The 17,460-nt window shown below is 42.3% G+C and overlaps 1 long non-coding RNA gene across 2 annotated transcripts; it reads left to right on the top strand.

The window, feature by feature from the left end:
- Positions 1-332: 332 nt before the first annotated feature.
- LOC137483117 (uncharacterized) lies at positions 333-14,679 on the top strand. 2 transcript variants are annotated; one of them, XR_011004347.1, is made up of 3 exons: positions 333-940; positions 6,325-6,489; positions 13,980-14,679. It is a non-coding gene; the product is annotated as an uncharacterized lncRNA (long non-coding RNA). The 2 variants fall into 2 exon arrangements; XR_011004346.1 differs by having other exon boundaries at positions 377-471.
- Positions 14,680-17,460: the final 2,781 nt, after the last annotated feature.

The raw sequence follows: 17,460 nt of genomic DNA, 5'->3' as shown, positions 1-17,460 counted from the left end.
AATAGAACCCAGTTTAATATATCACCTTTCAAATTCTGGATATCCCAAAGAGCTTTACAAAGTAATAAGTTAGGAAAAGGTAGCAGTGACATAGCAACTCCATAAATAAATACTGTGGCTATTATTCAGTTTAGCAATAACTCATGCTTTTTAGACATTAAGAGCTAGATTTAGCCTAGTTTTCCACCAGCCAACATCCAGGCCTGGGGTCTCTCAGGGAGCATTTCAAGCCTCAGAAGAGAGATGCACTAAATAAAGAAATTGCATTTTCCAGAAAGAATATGATCCAAAGAGTTACTGGAGTTGGTGAAAAAATGAGTAGTCTCATATTTGAAGCAGCTTATGATTTTGAGAAACAAATGAGATCTCTGAGGATAATTGGAACTGAAAGATTACATGTGCCTATGAACAGATGGCACCTTGTGGAAGCAGTTACCTCACTGGTCCTTAATAGACCCCTTATTTCAAGAGGTAATGGAGACACTATGTTAGCTTTCATCTCCATGAATAATAATTCTAAATTTAGTCTAGACTGTGTGAAGGCTTGTGGAGTTAATAAATTGCCTGTCAAATCTCCTGCGAGAATGGGAGGAAGACAGGAGGGAGCAAGGACTGAACTGGGAATGGCCGTGCTGGGCCCTGATGGAGCCCACGCCTCCATATCAGGGCACTGAAACCTGGGGCTGACTTTCTCTGCTGGAACACTGACAAATAAATGCTGCTGTGACAGTTCTGGGCAGAAAAATACACCTTGGATATTGTCTTCATTGGGTTCAAGCTGTTCATGGCTCACTGACTGTGCTCACGCACAAACCCTTTGGCCTGTCTGAGTGGGTGGTGAGTGGATCCATCCATCCATCCCAGATAATGCCATGAAGCAGAGAGGGCCTCACCAAAAGCTACATCAGCCCTGCCTTTCTCCTTTGAACTGCGCTTAATGGTACGTCAAGTTTATGTCATCATTGTGACAATTTGCTTCCCGCAGTGTGAATTCTGTGTCCTGGAAGGGCTGACTGCAGGCTGTGCTCAGAGAGCAAGAGCCATCTGCAGGTTGTCCAGCCTCCTCCTTCTCTGTGAGATTGTTAGCGTTCAGGAACACACATAATCACAGGATATGATTGTATGCAGGTGCTGCTATTGCAGAGCTCTGGGAATCAGGGTACAGACCCAAATCTGACTCCGACATGGCTTTCGAGCTGAACGTATTTTATAGTCTATGGTTATATAACTTACATATCAATTATTAAACTTATATTGTTCTATTGTATACATTGACTTTATCCAAGCATGAATTTCTCATGATCTTTCTCAAGCCACAGTTTCCCATGATTATTCTTATGATTAAACAGTAATTATATTTAATTACCAAACAATCATCACATCTAACAATTCCATCATTTATCATATACCAGCTACACAGGTGCAGCTCTTGCAAGTACAAGGCCTATACTTTCCCAGGGTATTTTACAGGACCTACTAAGCTTAGTTTTCCTTCTAACTCCTCAAATCCCCATTATTTTAAACCGTTTTACTATCAAGATGAGGAGATTGTACTCCTTTCCTGCTCCCCCCAGGCTGAGGGAATCACCCCCTCAGCTTCTCCAAGGCTGATCCATAAACCTGGTGCCATATGGCCTTAACAGAACAATGCCAAACAAGCAAAACTCCAGGAGATTTTCTCCATGAACAGAAGGAAGCTGCACACAAGGCCCTGTTAGAACTGAGGTTTCTGCATTGCTTTAGGGACTAAAATCTAAATAAAGGATAAAGGAACTTCAGAGTTGCTGTGCACTGAGGAGCCGTGTGCGAAGACAAGGGTGGTCCCAGAGGTCTGTGGGTGCATCCGTGTGTCTGTGATGGATCCCCACAGGGAGCAGAGGCCAGGGTGATCCTGTGGGCTCCCTGCAGGGATGGGGGAGGATTTGGCAAGCTGAGGGTACTGATGGGCTCCTGGAGTATCTCACCAGCAATGGTGATTGTTGTGGTGCTGAACTGGAGAGCTGGAACCGATGGCAGCTATTCTGGAGCAATGGGAAGAGGAGGAGAAGAGCAGAGGCAATGAGGAGGTAAAGGTGGCTGCCACTGTTTTTTGTTACATCTAGGGATTAAAAATAAAACATACCTCAATCATTAGAGCCACTGCATACCAGCCCTTCAGCTCAACCCTGCCACAACACTGCAGTGTGCCTTTAACAGACTCATTTAGAAAGTTTGGGGATTTAAGAATCGTTTAGAAATCCCAGGGTTTCCTGAGGGAGCAGAAGTCTCCTAGGGCCCCATCATTCATGTCCTCACCCTAATTGGCTCCTCTGTCAGCCTAGCTTCCTCTGTTTTCCAAATCCCCTCCACAATCCCAAGATCAGTGGCAAGGTAGGAGCATCACAGAAGGTGTGCTTGTCCCCTTAATTTATGAAAAATAGAATTGTCACTTCTCTGTGCCATGATAAGGGAGCTAAGATGCAAGAGGTTAGAAAGGAATTGAGGGCATCCCCTGCCTTTTCCAGTCTGCTGCACTGAAGAGCTGGAATCCATTACCCAGTACACCTACAATATCTCACATTCCCACACAGATTAATTTTAGGTTGGTCGGCTCATTGCCTTTACACCTTGCGTGCAAGTGTAAAACTTGATCTACAGTGTTTGAATTTAAACAGTCTGTACTGCCAGTTTTTGCAACAGTACTGATAGGCAAACAGGATTGTCAACAAACAGGCACATTACTTTTATTTCCAATCCAAACACAGCATCCTTCCTGATTCCCTCCTCTTAACCCTTCAATATGGTGTTTTTGGGTGTTTTTTTTTTTTTTTTTTTTTTTTTTTAATGGCATGCTGCCAATATTGTGTGGAGATTTGATTTCTATTTCAGTCTCCAAAAGGGAATTCCTGAGATGCTGGAGAGGAGGATGAACTAAAGACCCACAGGTGTAGGATGTGGTATATTGAGTTGACTGGAGGTTGATTCTATTTGATGGAAAATCTGGAGGTTTTGTTTGGTTCCAGAATAAATACCAAAGACCTTTTGAATGTGAAAGCCAAACTGAATGGAGCTGGTGTGGGCAGGTTTTAGCTGAAAGACGTGGTCTGGTGCCCCATCTGGATATAGGATGTGTCAACCCAGACAGCTTTAAATCAGCAGCTACAACTCCTGTAATTGCAAACCTGAGCCTGAACCACACTGCTCCTTGAATATAAACTGCTCTGGATCCAGACTCTTCCCTTGGGGCAGGGGTTCACAGCAAGCCAAGGGCAGCCCCAGGGAGGCAGGGCCAGCTGTCCCAAAGCTGCAGAGGGGCACTGGAGTGTGCAAGGCTTAAAAGCAGAGTGTGGCTGTGTCCTGGAAGCTGGACATCTCTACAGATATTTCATTTTTTCACTAGATTACACATGAGGACTGCATTATCTGTAGGCTTCCATCCAGTTTGTTTTTTTCATCCTGTCTGAGTAAAAATCAGCTTAAAGCCCAAAGAAGCATGTATTCCAGCTAGGGAAAACAGGTCCTTGTCCCTCTGCACTTACTCTCCTAGGCATTAAAAAGCAAAGCAGATTATCCAAGCCTCAGTCCCTTCATTGTGGGGCAGGACATCAATGAAAAAAGCAACTCTAATTTCTTCTTCTTCCACAACTGCAAGGCAGATTGTGACTTTTGTCCTGGGGGTATTTCATGATGGTCTCATCAGGGAGCTGCCTGAAGTGCATGTCTCAGCTGCTCTTGTGGGACCTGGAAGTCACCAAGTGGGAAGGTGTCCTGGCTCTAGGTGCTGCAAGATAAGGGGTATGCAGATCTGTACACAAAGCTGTCACAGCAGTTTACTGCAGCAATAGCTAAATTAGTTTTCAACTAACTGGTCTGGGATTTAGTAGGAGAGAGCAATTAAGGCAGCAAGGAGTTTAGCAGTGTGAATGATCCCTCTCTACTGCTGCGACCTGACATTACCCTTACCCAAGTTATTAAAAACACAGCAACTCCTAGGAGTCCCCCAGGCCTTCACAGACACCTGCAGTACATCTGTTCCCTACATTTAGGAATGTCTGTGATGAAAAGGACTCTGATTCCCAACAGAAGCAGCACAGACAAACTCACTGCTTTGTTTGCTGTGCACAGAGGAGGGCAGCGGACTTTATTTCCTGAGCAAGTTTTCCATCATCTTTCCTTCCCCACCCCTGCTGCTTTGCCTGCTAATGCCTGTGATCATTAGCCATGAAAATGGCACCCATTTTTCTCCTTCTCCACAGTGCCCAAAGTACATTTGGACTCCAGCCAACGGGAGCAGCAATTCCGTGGACACGCAGCACTGCCTTAAGAGTATATTCACGAGTGCATGTTAATGCAATTACAAGCCCAAATGAAGCTTTTTTCCCCCTCACAAAGAGCTCCAGCCCTGCCATCCTAAATCAGCAGTCCAGTAATTTTTGATAAAACAAAGGGCTTCTTTAATAGGAAGATGCAGTTTTATTTCTTTTATTATTCTGTTCCTTCAATTGCACGTGTGATGCTAAATGTTTTCAAACAACCATTTAGCCACCCACAGAGAGAAAGTAGGTTTACAAATTTCCTTGTTGCATAGTTTTGCATTGTTTGCTCCCCAGAGTATTGCCATTTTGTTTGTTTTCCTGCTTGGAGAAATGGATGGATCCAATTTGCAACTCCAACAAAACTGAATAGAAGTTCATTCTCCCCCTGCCCCACTGGTTTTACAGTCTGGTTTGGTAGAGATAAAAAAATAAAAAATAAAAAAAATCAATGAGAGTCAGAAGATACAGTGCACTGAGGAAAATGCCAGAGGAGTTCTATTATTGCAAGAGTAAACCTGGAAAGGAGGATACATTTCTTGTGAGTAAAGAAAAATAAATGAGAATGACAAGAGCAATGAAATGTCTATGTAACATGACCCTAAGGAAAGGCTGAATAAGCTCAGATTTTTGGCCTGAATAAGAGATATAGAGGAACATCACAACAGCAGTTGTCCTTTCAAGAGGCAGGGAGCAGTTCTCTTCCAGTATTCACACGAGGAACAGCTGGAATTGATGGGCTAACACTGGAGCAAGGCAGATTTAAGACAGAGATGAGGAGAACAGGGACTGCAGAGGTGAAGATAGCAATGACAGAAGCCTGGAGACCGCCCTGGGAAAGGCAGAGAGACCCCACCATGGCCACCCTGGACACAAATTCACACATTTGACAGGCATGGGAGCAATCTCATGTTGGGCTGGGGAAACTCCTAACATTATCCTCCTGCTTTGATAGGAATATCTTGCTGAAATTATTAATTTTTTGTCTCTTTGTGGGGAAGAAGCGCCTGTGAGGCTGCCTGTGCTCTGCAGATGTAGCTACACCCTCCTTCACACACCTCTTCCCATGCCACCCTTTCTGCCTGTGCCCTGACACTTCCTGCCTCTGCCTTCATCATCCAGAGTTTAAAAATCAAGGGCTGGTTTTGATTATCTTATTACCATGGTGACCAGGATGACTCTCTCTCATGCCCATCTGCGCATGGCAGGATGCTGCAAACCTTTCCTTCAGTGCAAGACAGGAGAATTGTTCCCTGTTTTCCCCCTCACAACTCAGAGCCACCTCTGTGCAGGAGCTGCTGATGCTGCACAATGCAGTTTTCTATTAAACACTAAACACCAGGGTTTTAGGGAGAACCAGAGAGTCAGGTTCTGAATGGATAGGTTGTCCTGTATGGAAACGTGTAACCCCAAACAGGGCTAAGGCAAAGAGTTTTGTTAAATAGAGCAAAAAAAAAAAAAATATAAGTTAAGAAAAAAAGGATGACATAAATATTAAAGAAAAATAATCCAGATTGGACTAAGGTCTGGGAGATGAGTAGGACTTGGGAAACAGCCTCCAAGCAGAGTTCATAGCAAAGGCTTTAAGAACTGGCTTTCCTCATTTCATTATTGTTAATGGAATCTCCCATGTCCAAATGAAAGACTAATTTAAGTTTTACTTAAATATGCCTTGAGTAATTTTTCTGCATTTAAATCTCAGTTAATCTTCCTTAACTCTTTTTGTCACTTCCTTTGAAAGGAAGATGAGTGTAATTAAAGGAACTGTCAACTTTATTCTAGTGTTAAGAATGTTTGTGGTAACTTTGAAAGATTTGGCCATTATTGCAGACTAAAATCTAGTAGATTAAATGTTGCTGTATCTTAAGGACATGTCAGTCCACCACTTAGAATTCTTTCATTCTGGAGTGCTCAAGTACATTTGGACTGACCTCAAGGCTTTGTTATTATAAGGAATACTAACATTTTAATTATAGCTGCATTCAGGAAAGATCTTTTATTTAATACCTCCTATATTTTTTTACTCTTCCAGACTAAGCCATGACAAATAGACAGTTCCTCCAAATTATTTCACCTTGGATAACCCTGGCACCCTCTCCAAAAAATGTTGGCTGTTCTTGTGTGGACAGGGATGCACAAAGGAGCACCCTCCTTTTCTGGGGTAACACCTCTGAGATTTATGCTGCTTATGTTCCAGGTAAATCGTCCAACCAGCAACGTGTGGGAGTGGCTCAGGAGGTGAGAGCAGCCCTCAGGACTGCAATAATCCATCCCCAAACAGGGGTATAGAGCCTCACAAGGAAGTGCAGCTCAGCCCTGCATCTGCCACGACAGTTTGGATTCTGTGGGAGGGGCTGAGGTCTGGGTCCTCAACCCCCCTCACCCCTCACATCAGAAAACTAAGATTTATGTTGTGGGGTTGGAACTGTGGCTTCTCCAGTGCTCTCTGGAAGTGCCTGCAGTGTCATTGTGCCATGTAGACCCAAAAGGGCAAAAGTGTATTTTCATGGACAAGTAGGTGCCAGTCTAAGCAAGATGTTTCAAAAAATGCAGGTGGAAAAAGAAAACTTCCTTTTTTCCGACAGCAGCTTGTTTCACCCAGCTTCACGGGAGAATTTCAGCCAGAGAGAGAAACAAGGCAGTGTTGGGAAGAAAGTCATGGAGATCAGTGCAAAAGGCACAGATGAGAACTGCTGTTATTGACCCTCTGATGGGGAATTTGCTTCCACAAACTGCCTTCAAAGCCTGGGAAGTGCCCGTAGCTGCATTCCCAGGTCCCTGTTGTTCTGCTCATGGAGGAAATGGGGAATAAATCCCCAGCTCCTCAGGGATGCCCTTTCCTTTCTTGTGGGCTCATTTCTGCCTCTATCACCTGCTAACATTTGTCATTTCCAGCTTTAGCCAAGCAAATTTCAATCCTCTCTTGTTTACTTTTGATTGCTTTGTCTTTAATGTAGCATACAAGGATTTTATGTGCTTCTGTTTCATCAATGTAATTCTTTTGTTGCTATGGCAATCAGCTTCAATTTTCTTTCGTTCTGGCAATTGTGTTTTTATAGTCTCCTGCTCTCAAAGAGATAAGCTGCCTTGTATATCACACAGACACTAAGTATTTTCTCTATATAGACACAGCCAACCTTTGCTTTAAGACTCTGTTGCTGTTATTTGAGAGAGTAGTTTACTCCTGCTGCTGCTGATATTTTTATTCCTTTCTGTGGGGTCTGTTTCAAATAGGAGGTTTGCTCAAATTTAATCATCTGTTCTACTACTGAGGACATGCAGTGGTGTAAGAGTTGCACTCCTGCAGGCACTTGGAGTCTATGGAAAGAACACGTTCAAGCCCTGGACCTGACAACAGAGATGAGCACAGTGGTTTCAGCAGATCAAGAATCACCATAAATTAGAACTGATTCATGTAACATGTTGAGAATAACAGCAGGGGAAAAAAAAAGTCTTGAGGAAAATAATTCCTCAAATTTACCAATATATCTGAAAGCTTAATTTTCAAAAATATAATAGAAAAATATTTATGGGCACTCCATCACTTTTGGTCACAGGAAGAAACACTGCCCCAGGGGCTCCAGGCTGTGCCTTGCCATGGATAATGGGGAGTGATGACAGGGGTGCTGCTGGACAAACCCTGCCATGGAAGGAAAGCAGCAGCAAGGCCAGGCAAGTCCAGCACCACTGGATGGTCCCAGTCCCCTCCAAGTCATTAGATAACCTGCTGCCATTAACTCTGGGTGTCTGAGAAAGCATTCACCTTGAAATAATACTTGAGTTTTCTGAAGTTAAACAGGTAAAGCAAAAGCTGTGCACAGCAAAACAAGGAATCCATTAACCTCTTCCCTTGGGCAGGCAGGTGTTCAGCATTCCCAGGAAAGCTGGGCTCCATCCCATGGCACTGTAACATGGGAAGACCAAAGCCCTCACTCTGAATGTCCTCTCTTTTCTGCCTTTTCCCCAGCTTTATATGCTGACCATGACACCACGTGTCCTGGGATATCCCTGGGGTCACTTGTGGTCAGCTGTCCTGGCTGTGTCCCCTCCCAGCTCTGTGTGCACCCCCAGCCTCCTGAACCATGGGGTGAGGAGCAGAAAAGGTCTGGGCCCTGCCTGACAGTCATGGAAACATCCCTGAATTATCAGCACTGCTTCCAGCACAAATCCAAAACACAGCCCCACACCAGCTACTATGAACAAAATTCACTCCATCCCAACCAAAACCAGCATGTGTCATATAAAAATACATGTACCAAGACCCATGTACTGTCCTAAAGTGAAAGTGGGAGGATCCAAGCACAGAGAAATTAAAAGGTACAATAAGGTCACACAGGGAAAATGTTGCAGGGATAGAAATTAAATTGAGATCTCCCATGTCCCAGCCATCCCAAGTCAAATATAAAAATGGCTAATCAGCACATTTTTTTTGCAACCTGCTGATGCATTTGAAAATCAGTGCCTATTTTTTTTTCCCTCAGAAAGCTTGTGCCGTTCATTGTTAAGCTCTGGAAATGCTCCATACTAAAGTTATCAAGTCTGTCATCTCTTCAGCACAGTAAAACCAGCCTCCTCACTATCCTCTCTCCCAGGCAGAGGGTGGAGAAGGAGACAGAATTAACAAGGACTCACTCTGCCAACATGCTGAGATGTGTGCATTTGTTTGGCCATATGGCTTTGTGATCGTCCCTAATGAACATTAGGTAGCACTAAAGTGGGATGGTGTACAAAGGACCAGAACCTGAGGAATCACACCCCCTTCCCCCTGCAGCTCCCCTGGGGCACAGGGAGGTCCTTCCCTGCTGCTGGGACTCCCACATGCCCCAAACCACTGCAGATTTCATGGCATGACAAAGTGCACACCAAAATCAGCTCTGGCTGGATTGCTCCCAGCAATTCAGAGTGACAGGGGTTTATTATTTGATAAGCCACGGTCATAATAAGCCAGAGGATGGCTGTTTATTGGAATGAAATCCATTATAAATCATTATAAATGACACGGAAGCATTTTTTTTCCCCCAACAAAAAAACTTGCAGCCCAGATGCAGGGAATAAATCCTGCTGTCCCTGGGGAGGAGATTTGCCTCAAACAATCAGGCTCCCCAGGATCACCAGTCAGAAGCAGTTAATGTTTGGGCAGCACTGCTGTGTGTGCCTGCTCCAGAAGAATATTCTGTGTTGCTTTGGAAGAGAAGGGGCTGCACCAGATGGCAAATAATTAGAAATGGAGCACTGAGAAGCTGATTGAAGATGTAAGTGAATAGTATTTCGTAGGTTTGGCAAATATTTTCTTTTTAAACTACATTTTTGTGCTTTGCAAAGTAGCTGCATTCTTCAACACCCAGGGACAGTGGAGGTGTTGGCTACTTTCTCACACAGCACCTGAAATAGCTGATATTGTTTAATAGCAAAGAGAACTGGACACTTTCAGACTCTGAGTTTCACCCTACTCTAACACAAGGACTGAATCCAACACTTGTAGATCCCAAATGGATTTATGCAGCTACTAATGTGTTCCAAACCCAGGAACATACTTTCCATGCTGAGAATACAAAAGTGTTCAGGGTCCCATTGCTGATGGTCCCACATGTTAGAATTATTTAGAGTAATCTCTGTTCGACTCTTCTTGCTGTAGAGTTCTGGGTTAGGTACCTGTAATATTTAGAGAAAGAATTTCTTCATGCATAAACTGGGGCACAATTTAGATTCCAAGGGATTTGCATATTTCTGCATACCAGACAGCTCAGGAATGTATCCCAAGTGGAAATGGAGACTCATAGCTCCCTGGCCATGAACACATGCAATGTGGGGATAACTGGAGTTACTGGGAAAAGCTGCTTTTCTTTCTTTTCAGGAAACTCACAGCAATCATTACCCACTGCTAATTTTCTTCACATGGAATTGAGCAAATGAGTGACCATGATTTCAGTGATGTCCTTTCATTTTAGTGATTCAATCACAAGTGGCTGCGCTTCCATCTGTTCAAGTGAAATAATGACAGAAGTCTAAGATACAAACTTACTTCCTACTCCTCCCCCAAAAAAATATTCCTATAAGTGGCTCAGTGCTTCAGAAAAGGGAACATTTCATTAGTATTTTTTTTCTGCCTAACATAAATTCATGAAAAAAAATGGGAAGATTCACTAACCAGTACATCATGACTGTTGTGGCATGAAATATTACCCCATTGTCCTGAAAGTGCAGGTAAACCTTATTTCTCACTGGGTAATGATTGTGCCTTAGTTCAACCTAGCTTCTGAACTTGGTAGGAACTTTAATTACTGGTTTCAAGTCTTGTTTGAAAGATTGCCTTGTTCTCCTTTCTTCATTGTTCCTGTCACAAATAGCAATTGTCAGGTTTGGAACTAATTGTTCCAAACAATTAGTTTCTCCCGGTGGAGAAACAAAGTTAGCAATTAAGGAAAAAGTCTTTTTGAAACATTTAGCGGAGGAACAAAGTTACAGATGAAGGAAAAAAATCTTCGTGAAATGTCTGGTGGAAAAATAATTTTCAAAACCTCTTGATATCTCCTATCCTAAGACTTTTCATCTACACTTCTCCATTGTATTGAAAAAGTGAAGGACAAATTTGAAGTTTCAGTCACTACTGTGCAATTATATTACTCAGACTTTGGTTCCAAGAATACACACTGTTATTTCTCTTTTATGATTTACTGCCAGGCTCTTTGCTTGGTTTTGGTTTTGGTTTTGTTTTTTCTTAGAGTGGCTTAGGAGACTTTTGTAGAGATAATTACTCAATGTCAAGTTAAGCTTTCATGCAATCACATTTGTAATATTTTAAGCTTGGTTTGTCTTCCCAGTTATTGTATTACATTGATCTGCTCAAGCCAAGCACAGAACTTTAGCATTTTTATCTCTCAATTGTCTGTAGAAAAACCTTACATTTTAAAAGCATTTCCTCTGGCCTCGGGGAAGTAATGGACTTATATTAGTCTGAGTACAAAATGCACACCATCATTTAATAAGTGTATAAGCACAACTTGGGCAGGAGGGGGTGTTGAAGGTACAACCTGACATGTAGCTACCTGCAATAACAGAAGGTAAGAGCAGCGACCACAGACAGCTCATGCAGCAAACACCAACCTCTCCTCTGCCCACAAATTGTTGTCAGAGGATCCTGATCTGTTCTGCAGCTCCTTGCTACGTGAGACTGTTCCTATCCTCCTTTATAAAGCAAAACAACTGTTACCCACAGAACTCCACAGGGACCACTAGCACAACCCAAGAGCCCCTGGGCAGTGAAGTGGCACAGACCCAGAGATTTGAGGTCCATGCCATACCCAAAATCTATTGCAGAGCCAGCACCTTACTGAGCTCCAGCCTAGAAGAGCTGTGTGCAGGTGCTCCAGCCCCAAGGCACAAACATCTCAGTAATCACCAAGGGAGCCACTGGAAATCACAAGCAGATCCACACCATTCAAGCACAACAAACTCCTCATCCTGCAAGAGTTTCAGGGGTAAACTACAGAAGTAATGTCCCAATAAGGATGAATGGTCAAATAGTCCCATGGAAAATTTTAAAAACTTGAATTTTTAGTTAAAAAATTATTGTTTTTCTTTGCAATGTTTTCTAGTTCTGTTTGCTTTCCTCAACCCGTTTTTTAACTCTGTCCAAGTAGAATAGGCATATTTCCAAACGAAGTGTTCCTTTATTCAAATTTCCTTGGAGCAAAGGAATCGTGAGACTCTTTCTTGACAAGAAATGCGTCTCCTTCACTGATATCAGTTCCTTTTCATACCATGGTTTGAGATCCAACTGAAATACGTTAACAGTAATAGCACTAAACTTCAAGGCTTAGCTCTCAGTTGGCAGTGAAGCATTTTGTTCCTTGGTTAATTCATTCATAACATCAGTATGTCTGAAACAAGAATAGAGAGAAGCATAATTACTTATGGCAATATTTGCTTGAAGTGAGAGTCATTTGTCCTATACAGATTTTTTTCTTCCTTTGCAGTACAATTTACATTGCAGTAGAAGGAAGAAAGAAAGAAGAAAGTGAAAGAGAGAATAAAGGCTTTATTTGTATATATGCTGATTGAAGTATTTTCCAGAGAAAAATAGTCAAAATGCTTTTAAGTAGTTCTTGAAAGAGCAGCAGCTGTATCAGATATCCTATCTCTTAGACATGACTTGGGTTTTTGCTGTAGTTGTTTTATTTCCTGTTTCCTACTGAATTGGAGTTTTCCTGTGATTGCTTTATCCATTCAATCTTCATCACTGCCAAGGTTTATATTAAAAATTAGGAAAGGAAGTGCTGCTCTGCTCCCTCAGGATTTGATGGAAATTTTGTTTTTCAACCAAGCACACTCAGCAAAAGGCTTTACACTGCTTTCTAGTTTCATCATTAAAAGCTTTGTGATTCTTCCACTGTAAACTGATTTTTGCCCGCATGTAGCACTTCCTCCCCTGATGATGCACTGACACTACAGCACCTTCTCAGAGCAGGGAAGCAATGATGTCTCCCTGTGTGGTTGAGGATAACAGGGGGGATAATTTGTAAATCCATTTCCATTTGTAAAGAGATGGAATGGATGAGGATTAGCCACAGGGGGAGTCCAGTGGTTACAAAGAAACATCCATCCTGGCTTGCTTTCTTGGGTCCACCACTTGCCTTGGAAAGAAGGAAAATAAACACTGGCGCCTCAGCCATATCAATCAAAAATATATATATTTCCTTTTATGTAAAAGTCTGAACAGAGAAGGTAAGGAATATGTTGCTGATATGAACATTCCAAACACACCTCCTGTGCTGCAACCCATCCCTGGATCTCTGCCTGGGTGGCTGGACCCTGTGGGGGCAGCTGAATTTGGGCTGTACATCATGGGACAGCTTTGCTCTGCTGAAAGCGGGATTCCTACAGCCTCTGCCTGGTCTCTGGGTTTGGAAGAAGCTTTAGGACTTGGACACACTACAAAATATCCCCCAGCACCCAATCCTTTCATCTTGCTCTGAATTTGTTGAGAGACGGAAAGAAAAGATGGAGATTTTGGTGTGGCAGCCAAAGGAAAGGGCATTCCAGGCAGCCAGAAAGGGGGATGTGATCTGTGCTGGTGCTGTACTTCCTCATTTCTTAGCACTTATTTGCAGCTCCCTGGTATCCAATAATTATTGTCCTGGAGTGTTTCCAAAGGCACTTTTCTGTGTGTGAAACCCAGCTAGACACATTCTGCGTGGCACGGTCCCCTGGCTGGATGAATATCACCAGTCGCATCAGGTGTCTGGCAGAAACTCTGAATTCTTGTTTCTACAAATCCTCTGATACTTTGGCTTCAGCTTTCCACTGAACTTTTCTGTAGGGCAGCTCATTTGTAAGAATATGGAAGAAAATATATTCAGAAAGAAAGAAAAATATTTTCACCTATGCTCCGATTTCCAAAAGCTCTTAAGCATTGGCTTAGTATTTCCAGGAGGATTCAAATGTGTCTTCAGTGTTGTCCTGTATAAGAATATCTTGTACCAAAACTGGTTCTCGAAACTTTTATGGTAACTTTTCTTCAGATTTTATTGTTCTTCACAATTGTGAGTCAAAAAAAGAGGAAAAGGGAGAGGGACCACTGAGACATGGAATTTTATAGTGAAAATATAAATAAATTATATAATCCTGTACAATTAAAAATGTTATTGCTAAATAATAAATAAATACTAAATAATACATTTTTTAAAGGTTAACAACTGATTTCTGTAGGGAAGCCATGAATAAAACATCATGCAAAACAATTAAACTCTGGGAAATAGGATTTCTGATAGAGTGGTCAACAATTAAAAATGAATGTGTTACTCTGCTCCAGGGAAAAGCAGTAAGATGCCATGCTTTCATGCTATGGGGAACAAACGTACTGTGTGACTCCAGATGGAAGGTTCTGCAAAACACAAAGCAAATATGCCATGAGTGGCAGAGACTTAATCTGAGAAGCTGCTACACAAAAGGCACAGGCAGCAGTCGTCGTTTCTGGAGCAGGGACACCACTGGGAGACACTCACTCCTCCCAGCAGCAACCTTCTAAATTCCCCACCTGCACTTACAAGTGCAGCTCTTAACAGCGTGGGCACCTTTACGAGCAAATCCTGACTCAGATCCACCAACTGTGATGGGTTTGTCTGGAAATTGCTTGCTGGGAGCCCAACCAAAACACAGCCTCCCTTCATGGACAAAGTCAACAGCAGCAAGGAGCCGGTTGTTCAGCTAAACACGCCAAAGAGTTAATGTGTTTTCTTACCGCTCTCCCTGAGCAATGCATTTTATGAGAGCAGCACTATGAGCTGCTCTGACATGATCTTACAGCTTCTGAAGCTTATTTCCATGCAGCAATCGCCTTTCATTTTTACTCTGTCTTATACCTCCCCAGAAACACGTGCTGGGCACCACACATGTCAGAACAAACAGAATAAAGCTGTTAAAGGCAAAACCAAATACCTTCTGATCTGATCTGATCATTAACACTTTCATAGCTTCATTTCTGCTGGATCCACCCTGGAGAGGTGTTCTGTTCATGACTTCAGTGCCCACACCTCACCTGACTGTATTGTCCTCTGCCTCCACCTGAGCTGCAGGAAAGACCCAGCAGCCAGTATTGGTTGCTCCTCCATGCCCGTTGCTTGGGGAATTGTCTGAATTTTTTACCATGGCCAATGTGCATTTGAACAGATGGTAAATATCTCCATTCCTGCCAACAAGAGTCAAGAAATGCCACTAAAATCCATTTAGAATGGAAAAAAAGAAAAGAAAAACAGTTGAGAATATACTCAGGTCTGTTGCAGGTAAAATCTGTCAGCTAATGGGTAAAGTGCTTGTACTGAATGGTTCATTAAAAAACTTATCTCTGCTTTGGCTGCTGATAGGAAGAACCCCGAAAGGGCACTTTTTGTCACTGATAAACAGGCTGTAATTATATTCTGAAAGGAATTTGATGTATTGTAGAAGTTGAAAGAAGTTGCAAGTTGAAAAGTTGAAAAGATATGCTGCATTTTCTATCCATTTTACATCAGCAATGCACGCCATTATGGAAATTATTTTAGACTTGGCAGAGTTTTCCAAAGAGAAGCAATCAAGATATGAAACCTCACAATGGTTTGGTTCACACAGCCATTTCTTTCAGCTCAGGCAACCTCATTTCTTTTCCCTCTCTACTCTGTAGGGCTTCATGGATATCAAATGCAAACCAGTGACTGAAAAATGGGTCATAGCTTTGCAACACATCCATTGGAGATGCCAAGAAACTTTTCCAAGATCTTTCACACAGTCATTGCTTGTGGCTTGATTACAGTCACAGATCTGTGCAGAGCTGGCACCCCCCAAGACATTAAACTTTCATATGAGACAGTGTGAATAGTATATCAAACACACTTGTTCTCTATAGGATAATCTGAAACACTTTAGCTCTCATCTCCCCTCAGCCCTCCCCTCTGCGCTGTTTCCACCTTGCTGGTTGTAAAATGGTTTTGTTACATTATTCTGTCATGCTATTTCCCAGGACAGCAACTCAGGGTTGGCATAAGCAGCCTCACATCAGTGACCAGCTTTTGCCTTTGGTGTTGTGACAACACAACCCAAAACAACATCACTTCTTCAGCTGCTTCCTGGCTTCGTGTCCCAGGGATGTGATGGCACCTGGAGCCATCTACCAGCCCTAGTTAGAAAGAACTGATCCCCTCTCTGTTCTCCTTTCAATAATCATGCAAGGATTCCAAAGAAGATTTTAAAGATTGACCCTAAAAAGTGGCATCTTTTGCTTTGGGGTGAACATTGGGGTATTACATTCCCTTAGGCTGCCAATGTGAAAGATTAATAAAACACTGAAAACCCTCTAAGAGCTAAGCTTAAACCCATTTTAGTTGCGGAGAAGATAAAACAACACTGAAATTAAATAATTCAACTAATTTATCCTCTTTTATTTTGTTTGAGGTTTTGTTTTGCTTTTTTTTTTTTTTTTTTGCCAGTCAAAGGAGCCTTGCTCACACAGTTGGAGTTTTAATCCTTTCCATCAGGGTATTGATTGCTGATATTGATATACAGATATAGTTTCTGTGTACAGGTTTATGCAATGTGGGGCTGAAGAACCTATTTGCAAAAGACTTGTGAGATAAAATCAAAGTCTGTGGACAGACCTTCTCCCATGAAATGATGAATTGTGTCCCTCTAATGCTGTTAAGGTTTGGACCATGAGTTTAAGCTACAATGTATGAGTATGGTAGACCCAGGCAGAAATCAAGGAGTTCTGCAGTACTTCTATCTTCATTAAAGAGATGATGGATTTCACTATATCATACATCAGTGAAAACAGCACTAGAGATCCCATATTTTGTGTCAGTGAATAATTTGCCTCAAGGTAGATACAATGTGGAAAGAGCTCTTGTATGTTCTTATCCTTGGATAAACACCAAGCAACCTTTTCATCGACTCAAATCTTCTAAGAGGGTTCAGACAGGTTCTAAATCCCTATTCTAAATTTCAATATTCCACTTACCAGCACAAGCAATATTTCTCAACTCGTTATATTAAACAACAGACACTCATCACTCCATTGGAAGAATACTTGAGTGAATTTTGAGCCTGGACTGGTAGATTTTCATTCCAATTTCTATGACCAGATTTATGGTCTTGACAGGGAGTGGGTGTAACATTTTTGTCTAGTCATTCATATCCTGTTTTCTCTTGAGTTGAATCTAGCAGCTTATGTACTCATCCTGTGACTAACTGTGAGAGCTTGGCCAAAATTTCCCTCCATTGTCCAATTCTTAATTCAGACTTCTTTACTGTACAGCATAGGTACACACCTGTTGCTACATCAACCATAATTAAGGTCTGGGACAGGGGACAGGTCTGGGTTCATTTGTATTTTCAATTCAAGACTCAGCAGGATAGGAAAAAGCATCTTCCCATGAGTCAGAACTTGGGCCCAGACTACTCTGTAGTCAAGTGAAGCTGCCTGAAAGTGGCTTTGAGCAGCCCACTCCCAAAGCTGTCTCTCTAACAAGCTGAACCAGACCAATCCACCTCCAGAACCATGTCCTTTCCAGTTTTCTTTCAAAACAGGAAGTAATTCTGTAATTTAAATGAGATCAGAAAACTGCTGTCATGGTATCATGGAAATTTCTGACAGGATTGTCTGCTCTGAAATGTACAGACTACACCACGAGCTTCTACT

This window comes from Anomalospiza imberbis, chromosome 15 (genome assembly GCF_031753505.1).
Source record: "Anomalospiza imberbis isolate Cuckoo-Finch-1a 21T00152 chromosome 15, ASM3175350v1, whole genome shotgun sequence".
In the NCBI taxonomy this organism is placed as follows: domain Eukaryota; kingdom Metazoa; phylum Chordata; class Aves; order Passeriformes; family Viduidae; genus Anomalospiza; species Anomalospiza imberbis.
Note: the sequence above shows the minus strand (reverse complement) of the source record. Positions and strands in the feature narration are given on the sequence as shown.